Here is a 9,485-nt window from a genome sequence, read left to right as displayed (position 1 = left end):
ACCTCTTTATGCTTCACTTCAGGGCTTGTCAGTGGTGGTGGTGAAGGTTCCTTTAATCCTATCTTATATCCTAAAGTCAGATGTTGGACTAAGTATCTCAAAACTCATTAAAAAAATTGTTTTGAAATACTACAAAAATGGTATAGTCCCTCACTTTAGAATGAAGATGCACTTTGCGACAATTAATCTGTTTTCAGGTTCAGGACCCAAGCCAAAACAGACAAAAGCCTAGCAGCAAGGCTATATTAAAGCCTATATCCTTTAATAAAAACAAGACTGATAATTCCATGAGAATATTACTGGGGTACTGTTCCTCCCAACTCTTTCTTGTCAAATTATCAGGCAGCTACTCATAATATTTAACAATCCAATTAGAAAAGATACTCTCTAACTTGTTGATCTTCAAATTTTATTTCTGTTAACTTTTAGGATTCCTGGTCCAGTTTTTAAAATCATTTGTAACCTTATCTTTACATTTAAAATTAGTATACATATAGTTATAGAATTCTTTTTTTTTTTATTTTTTATTTTTTATTTTTTTTTAAATTTTTTTAAAATTTTATTTATTTATGATAGGCACACAGTGAGAGAGAGAAGCAGAGACATAGGCAGAGGGAGAAGCAGGCTCCATGCACCGGGAGCCCGACGTGGGATTCGATCCCGGGTCTCCAGGATTGCGCCCCGGGCCAAAGGCAGGCACCAAACCGCTGCGCCACCCAGGGATCCCTATAGTTATAGAATTCTGCATTAAATTTGCTATTTCACAATTACAGCAAATATCTATTTTGACTTTAAGATATTAACTAAATTTAATATGTTTTATAATATGGGACAAAATTTAAGGCATGTGCTGGTTCATTGCCTTATACAATGTTTTGGGCACAGGCAAGGGAGGAAGATTATTGTACTGCAGTGTACAGGGCAGAAAGTGAGATATAGAGGGGAAGTACCATATCTATGGTCAGGGAAGTAGTAAATGATGACATATTGGGAACTGGTATTGGATTATGGGGTTATCCACCTAGTATTCTTTTCTCATTGTTTAGCTATAACTCAATTCTATAATTTTAAAATTAACATGTCTGATTAACAAAGCGCTGTTCATAGGTAAAATTTTATAAAGATGTGATTTTGTCAAGAGAGACTTGTACACATAGTTGGTAACATTTAAACTATAGTGACTATAAAGAAAATGGGCAGATTTATAGGTTTACCCAGTGCTCTAAGATTTCAGTAAAAACTTCCAATAGATAAATGAAAGAAGCTGCCTCCCCGCCCCCCGCCACCTACATTAGGCAGATACATGATTAAGTTTTTTTTTTTTAATTTTTTTTTTTATTTATTTATGATAGTCACACAGAGAGAGAGAGAGAGGCAGAGACACAGGCAGAGGGAGAAGCAGGCTCCATGCACCGGGAGCCCAATGTGGGATTCGATCCCGGGTCTCCAGGATCGCGCCCTGGGCCAAAGGCACACGCCGAACCGCTGCGCCACCCAGGGATCCCCAGATACATGATTAAAATTTTATTTTAATCTGTAGCTCTACTATAGCAAAGCATTTAGAGAACTCATTGAGATATACAACTCTTTCAGGTTGCTCCCATTAGCTAGACACAATCATTGTCAATAAAAATGAGAAAGAAGCAAAATTTCGGTTTTGACATGCAAATGAATACCATAAGTTCCTCACTCTGCTACTCTTATGTATCTTGTCTGTCACAACACCAACTCCTAAAGCGAAGTAGGTGTGTTGTGGCATCTCTTAATATAGAGATGCTAAAGTTAAACAGGTATGTGATGTGACTATTTGTACATGACATGCAAAACATTCCCATAGGCTATTCCTTGAATGTGAAGGATTTAGAAGGACAGGCTCAAGAGCAAGGGATTATCAAGCTAAGTCAGCACTAGGGTCCTTTGAGTATAGCAGTAAGTAACTAACAGATTTTTTAAGCAAGTTTAGAATAGGTTCTCCTTTTTCAATGTTGAAGGTCAGACTAAAGAGACATCAGATGCATAGAGGTAATATGCATGGAAGAAAATGATCATCACGTTTCAGACTGGATGTCTTAGTAACTCACACTGGTTATTGCTCACAATCATCCTTTGTAGAGGATTTTATTATGACCACATAATAGATGAGAAAATTGAAGTTCAAAGAAATCAAGAAATTACCCAAGTTTCAGAGTGACTAAGTGGCCAAGGAAAGATTCAAAGCACATTGGTATTTTTCACCTCGGAATTCTCCAATTTCCTCCTTAAAACCATCTTAATCAAGAATGTCTTCCTTATCACCTTTGTCTTTCAACTTTGAGCAAATTCTTCTTACATAAAAGTCACATAGTGGGGTATTTTTCTACTTCATATACAATTATTTGTACTCTCCACAGAAAGGCTGCTCCTTTACTTTTCATCTGCTTATGGCAAGCACTAAAAGCTTAACAGAGTAGTAGTGAAAATGTCTCAGTGATTTAAATTGAAAGCAATACATTGGCACACGGCCCTTGTACTTGCTTATCAGGAATATACAAATGTCTTTTTATTCAAAAATATTTCCTGTAGGCATGGTAAATGACAGCAGTAAACCATCACATGTTGTCAGCTAAGACCAGTAAATGATGGCTACAGTGATTTTCTTAAATATCAGCCAGTCTTATCTTCAGTCATTTCCCTCAACTGGCTTCTCTGAAGTTACTGTTGAGGAGCACTGCCTTGAGCTTCCTCTTATAGTTCATTAATAATGGGAGAGCACTATTCTAGGAATCAGAACATGCCACCTCCCATATCACCTCCATTCTACCAATTCCACCCATTCCAGGGTCCTTCTCTTCTTTAAGAATTCTGGTAATTAATTTCTGCTTTAGTTAACAGAGAGGCCACTCCAGCAGCATCCAAGAAAGTAATTCTTACAACCTTACTTGTACTAATGATTCCTTTTTCCACTATATTCACAAAATCTCAAGCATAGGATCATAGCCAACTTCTGAGGAACTCTGCATAATGTTCTCAATTACCAATGATCCTTCAATACCTGCCTTCTTAGCATTGCTCATTGCAAGAATTTTGAGCATTCTTTTAATAATTTCTATACCATACTTTTTATCTTCAAGAGCTGGAATTATTGAATCCAAGGCTGGAACGCACTGAAGAAGGGCACAACCCCCTCCTAGAACAATGCCTTCTTCAACTGCAGCTCATGTAGCATTGAAGGCACCTATAGCTCTGTCTTTCTTTTCATTCAATTCAACATCACTTTTTCCACTCTCCTTTATCGGCACAGCTACTCCATCTGAGTTTGGCCAGACATTCATTCAGCTTTTCCTTTACATATTTTCTAGTTCTGATATCTAACTGCTCAATGATTTCTTTTGATATGGTTGTCAATTTGAGCCTTATCACCCTTTCCTTTTAAGGATATGGCATCACCTTTTCCTTTTAAAAACATGGCATCATCTTTGGTCACAATGACCTCTCCAACTTTTCCTAAGTTGTGAGGCTGACCATGTTCAAGATTTAGAGTCAGTTCCTTCTTCAAATACTGCATCACCAATAGCAACAGCTATGTCTTTAAGCTGGTTCTTAAATCTCGAGCTTGGACAACCTGAAGATCAACTTTTAGCTTACTTAAAATGAGTGTATTCAGAGTTTCTCTATCAATGTCTTCAGCACACACAATGCTTACGGTGAGCCTTGACAATTTTAAGAGCAGGCATAATGGACAGGACATTAGATATTTCCTTTTCACTTAATAGAACATAGGCATCTTGGAATTTACATTTCTGTCCTTTTGATGTATTACTCAAGTATGGAGAAATGAAACCTCAATCAAATTTGATGCTTTCAATAATTTCTAATTCATCATTTAGTGTTTTTCCCATCCTTTACTGTGACAACACCCTTTCTTCTAACCTTTTTTCATTGCCTCAGAAATGATTTTTTCCAAATTCTTTGTCTTCATTTACATAAATCTTGGGTCCTGAGCAATTTCTTCAGGGGTTGTCACTGAAGGCTACTTCTTAAGTTCAGCAATTGCAGTATCAACAGCTAACATCATGTCTCCTGATTTCCACAGGATTAGCAGCTTTGCTCAACTTCTCAAAGCCTTCCTTGGCAATAGAGTGTGCTATGACAGTAAAGTAGTGATACCATCCCTAGTCTCTTCAAAAATGTTATTGGCAACACCTTAAACAAGGTTAGCGCCAATAATTTTACATTTATCTTTTAAATCAATTGACTTTGGAGTAGTCACACCATCTTTTGTTACTTTGGGACTTCCCCAACTCAATAATAACTGTTTTTCCCTTTGGCTCTGTTGTAAGGGCTATAGCACTGACTAAAAGGTCTACACCTTGAAGCATTAAGGCCCAGGCATCTGCACCAAATTTTAGACCTTTGACAAAGGCCCAAGTGAAATGAAGAGCCAGTGCTCTGGACATTGGCCTGATTTGGTGAATACTGTGAGTAATTGAAGCATATCTGCAGGGCAGTGGCAGGGTGTGGGGCCATGAGGCAGGCCATCAGAGACAAGTGAGGGCTCTTTTCCATCATCTTAATTTGACAGAAAATTAATTTCTCTATGAAATATCTAGATAAATATATAATATCTATATATCTTTTCCCATAAAAGTGTCCCTAACTTCCTGCAAATTAGTTAATGCTTCTCTTTCATGATCTTGATGTGGAGTCCTCAAATGCCGTGGTTAAGAAAAATTTCTTGAGATGTCTACAATGTAACTCACTAAGTTTATTTAAGGAGTGCAGGGACAGGACCTGTGGGCAGAAAGAGCTTCACTTTTTGCTGTGTGAGGCTGATAGTTATATGCTGAGTAATCAAAGGGAAAGGGGCATGCTGGGAGTACCAGACTGCAAACGTTTCTTCAAATTTCAACATATAAAACTATTTTTGCAAGATTCCCCTGGTGTTTACCCTTCAGGTCAATGTTAACAGTGAAGTATACAGGCTATCATAAGACCCTTAAAGACTGTAGCAATGTATTTGGTTCTTATCAAACCATGGAGGCTTTAGGTCAGCGTTCAGAATAAGAGTAAATATTTTTCTGCTTCTGTTCCTCATATTCCTAATAGTATGTTAAACACATTTCATAATAATGATCTACCCATCTTCCTCACTGGATAGTGTGTTCCTTGAGGGCTAGAATAGTCAGTCAGTCTCAAGTCCTTAATCATGATTACACTCTGTTGGCTAAAATATGTTTGCCACATAGTAGGTGCTCCATAGAAGTTCAATTTATGAATGAACGAACTAATTTCTGAATTATATTTGTAGAAAAGCTTTACCATTTTTATTATCTTTAGTAAATTTTAATTTCTTCGTTTCAAAATGTGAAATATCACAATTCATGGGGTCTGATCAAGACTTACATGATTCATCCATTTCCCCTTTAGTTATACTCGGACTCACCTGATCCCCTTCCAGATTGTTTTTTTTTGTTGTTGTTGTTGTTTTTTTTTTTTAAGATTTTACTTATTTATTCATGAGAGACACACAGAGAGAAGTAGAGACACAGGCAGAGGGAGAAGCAAGGCTCCTCGCAGGAAGCCCTATGCGAGACTCAATCCCTGGACTCCAGGATCACTCCCTGAGCCTAAAAGGCAGACACTTAACCTCTGAGCCACCTAAGCGTCCCCCCTTCCAGATTGTTATCTGTCCATGTTATTCATCCACGAATCCTTTGTAATATAACTCCAGTCTATATCAACTCTCTCACCCTTAGCTTGCCATAGCACATGGAGATTCCAACAAACAGTTTAGGGCTTGATATTCATGACCCTGTGCTATTTTAAATGTGTATTTTTGTGTAGGTGGGTATACTTTTTTAAATATAGATGGCAGGAAAAATGAGTCCGATTGAGTAATGAATATTTCTACCAAATATTCTGAGCAGAATGCTGCAGAATTTTACTGAGTAATAGTGTTAATTCATTATTAGACATATTTGAAATTCAGCTTATTGTATTAGGGCAAACAAAAATCTCCTGAGCCTCAATTTTCCTATACAAAAATAGAGGGGAAAGTATCTATACTTCAGAGTTTTTTGGGAATTAAATAATATAATGCATGTGGAACTCAGTACCACACAGATTGTACTTGGTGTTAGGTTCCTTTCTCCCACTTTTTCCCCATTTTTCAAGATCTCTTCAGGTAGCCTTTGTGTTAGGAAGAGGCAAAATAACTGGTTGGGTTTTTTATCTGATTTTATTTTTAACTTTTTCCTTTGGCTCTACACACTATTGAATTATTGATATTCTCCTCGCTTTCATCTTTCCCGTCAAAACGTTATATCAAATGTGTTCACTATGTCTCTGGCTGGACCTGGGCCAGAATGAACGTGTGGGAGGTTCACGTTCTGTTCTTCCTGCTGTTGTTCCCTCAATATTTCTTTCTTTGAACAGATTCTCATGATTTATCTCATTTGTACTACATGTTCTTATAGTTCTCTTTTCCCTCTCTTCATTTATCTTTTTAGGTGCCTTAAACACCTCCTACCATAGCCCAAACTTTTTCACAGCTTTCTCTCAGCATGTGAGCATTTCTCTCCCTTCATTTGCAAACAAGAAAAAATACTTTGATTTTCAAAAACAAAATGGTGGAAGTCGCAGGGCAATTATAGCTCCATCTTGCTCAGAGGCACCAGACTTACACAGACTGAGCAGCAAGCAACAGTCCTCTTTCTTCAAAGCCAGCTAAGTGATAACTTCCAAAATAGTTCAAAGGCATGTTGTCTTAGCTACACTGTGCCAAAATTTCCTCACTTATACATAAAGGTAAATTAATGGGATTGAGATTTTTCTTGGTTTTCACTTATATATAAAGGTAAATTAATGGGATTGAGATTTTTCTTGGTTTTCAATTTTTGATGACCTTTCAAAGTTATGCTCCGGCAATCGAATAGACACAAAGTAGATAAGAGAAATTTTGTTTCAGGAGAGGGATGTGATTCCAAAATTTGGGCAGAGAAATTCAATTAAAAAATATTTCTATTTGTTGCTTTGTGTGTTTAAACTTTGCAGTCTAGTTGTTATATTTGACTATCCCAGGAAATGTTATTTCCATTACAAGCGGAAAATACATCTATTAAGCACAGTTAACATATGTAATAGAAAAAGAAAAAAATTTACCCCCAACAAGGGAAGCCTAGGGTTCAAGGTCTGACACACAATGTGCACTCATTTCCTGGCCCTCTGTCCCCCTTTATTGCATTCCCACTCCCAAATATGGTTCATAATAAGTGCTCAAAAACTATTAATTAATGATTGACTCAATAGACCTGTAGAGCTTATTACCATATTAAGAATTGACATTAAACCACAATATGCCTTTCTTACTCATGTATATTTTAGGAAATTTTACCAAAATAAAAAAAAAGTTAGTGAAGTTTATTAAAGTACCTTGATAGGAAAAGATTGAATTTGTCAGAAGCAGTTAGTTGAAGCTGTTTTGTTTTAGATGTAAGACCCAAATAGTAGGAATAAAATCTAGAAAAGTTTGCAAGGTCTCTATAACTTTCTTTTATCACTTCAGATATTTACTTATACTTTTTGTCCCTGACTGCCTTGTAAGTTCAGCAACATCAGAGAAAAGGAAATTTACTCTCACCTGCTGTGCACCAGACTTCTTTATGTAAGCCATAAGAAGTCCATAGATTGTACAAACATTCTTTAAAATGGCACCATGCTGACCCAACACACTAACTTACAGCCTCCCTCAGGAATGTAGTCACTATCCTATTGGGATGCCTTAGAGGGCCATGTACAAACCACAAAAGCTAAAAGTGGCTCATCACAAAGCACAGTGAATTATTTGCACAGTTACCAAATATGCTCTCTTAGAAAAATGGGACAAGTCATAAAAAAAGAAAAGACAATCTCTCATAGTCAATTACCTTCCAAATCTAGAAATGGAGTAAAAGTGTAACTTTTATGCAGTTGAAATATCTAAGTTTTAGTGATGTTTAAACTACTTTTCTTAATTAAAAATTGCAAGTGAAAGGTGAACAATTACATGTAGAAAATCTACTTAGGAAAACCAAGAAGTGTTCAATGTTAAGTTACAGTTAAAAAAATATAGAAGCTGATAGACACTAATTTAAATTTTTGATTCACTTGATGTTAAAAAGATACTTTTATAAATATAGCTAGTATAAATGAAATAAAACCATGCTACCAGAAATCAATAGTATTTCTGTATACTAGTAGTGTTTCTAATTACTAATACTAACAAAATAGTAGAATGAAAATTTAAGAAAACAATTCCATTTACAATTCCACCAAAATGAATAAAGGTTAAAGGAGGTTAAAGACCTGTACCCTGAAACTATAAAACACTGATGAAAGAAATTGAAGATGATATAAATAAATGAAAAAATATTCCATGCTTATAGATTGGAAGAATTAATATTAATAACATGTCCATGCTACCCAAAGCTATTTACAGATTGAGTGCAATCCCTATCAAAATACCAAAAGCATATTTCACAAACTAGAAAAAATGATACTAAAGTGTGTATGAAACCACAAAAGACTCCCTGAATAATCAAACCAATGTTGAGAAAGAACAAAGCTAAAGATATCAGAATCCCAGATTTCAAGATAGACTACAAAGATATAGTAACCAACAGCATGGTACACACATAGATCAATAGAACAGAATAGAGTCTGAAAATAAATCCACATTTACATGATTAATTAATCTTCATCAAAGGAGGTAAGAATTTGTGATGGGAAAATACAGTTTCTTTAATAAATAGTGCTGGGAAAACTGGACCATTTTCGAACACTATACATAAAAGTAAACTCAAAATGGAAAATCCAAATGTGAGACCTGAAACTATAAAAAAAACAGCAAAAAACAAACAAACAAACAACAACAACAACAACAAAAAACCATAGGCAATAAATACTCTGATATCAGCCTAGCAACATTTTTCTAGATATGTCTTCTCAGGTAAGAGAAACAAAAGCAAAAATAAACTATTGGGATTACTTCAAAATAAAAAGCTTTTGCACAGTGAAGGAAACTATCAAGAAAAGGAAAAAGGCAACCTACTGAATGGGAGAAGATATTTGCAACTGATATATCTGGTAAGGGGGTATATCCAAAATGTATAAAGAATTTATACAACTCAACATCATAAAAACATTTCAATTAAAAAATGGGAAGAGAACCTAAATAAACATTTTTCCAAAGAAGACATATAGATGGCCATGAATGATGCTTAACATCACTAATCATCAGGAAAATGCAAAACAAAGCCACAGTGAGATATCACTTTACACATATCAGAATGGCTAAAATAAAAAAGACAGGAAATAAGTGTCGCCGCAGACGTGGAGATAAAGGAACCCTTATGCACTGTCGGTAGAAATGTAAATTGATACAACCAATGTGGAAAACATTATGGAGGTTCCTCAAAACATTAAAAACAGAAATACCAATATTTCCACTACTAAGTATTTACCCAAAG

The 9,485-nt window shown here is 35.7% G+C and overlaps 1 pseudogene; it reads right to left on the bottom strand.

The window, feature by feature from the left end:
* Positions 1–2,763: 2,763 nt before the first annotated feature.
* LOC121476215 lies at positions 2,764–6,739 on the bottom strand (annotated as a pseudogene).
* Between the last annotated feature and the right edge of the window lie 2,746 nt (positions 6,740–9,485).

The sequence above is a fragment of the Vulpes lagopus genome, chromosome 15, assembly GCF_018345385.1.
Source record: "Vulpes lagopus strain Blue_001 chromosome 15, ASM1834538v1, whole genome shotgun sequence".
Lineage (NCBI taxonomy): Eukaryota > Metazoa > Chordata > Mammalia > Carnivora > Canidae > Vulpes > Vulpes lagopus.
The sequence above is the reverse complement of the archived record's forward strand: the minus strand, read 5'-3'. Positions and strand labels throughout refer to the sequence as shown.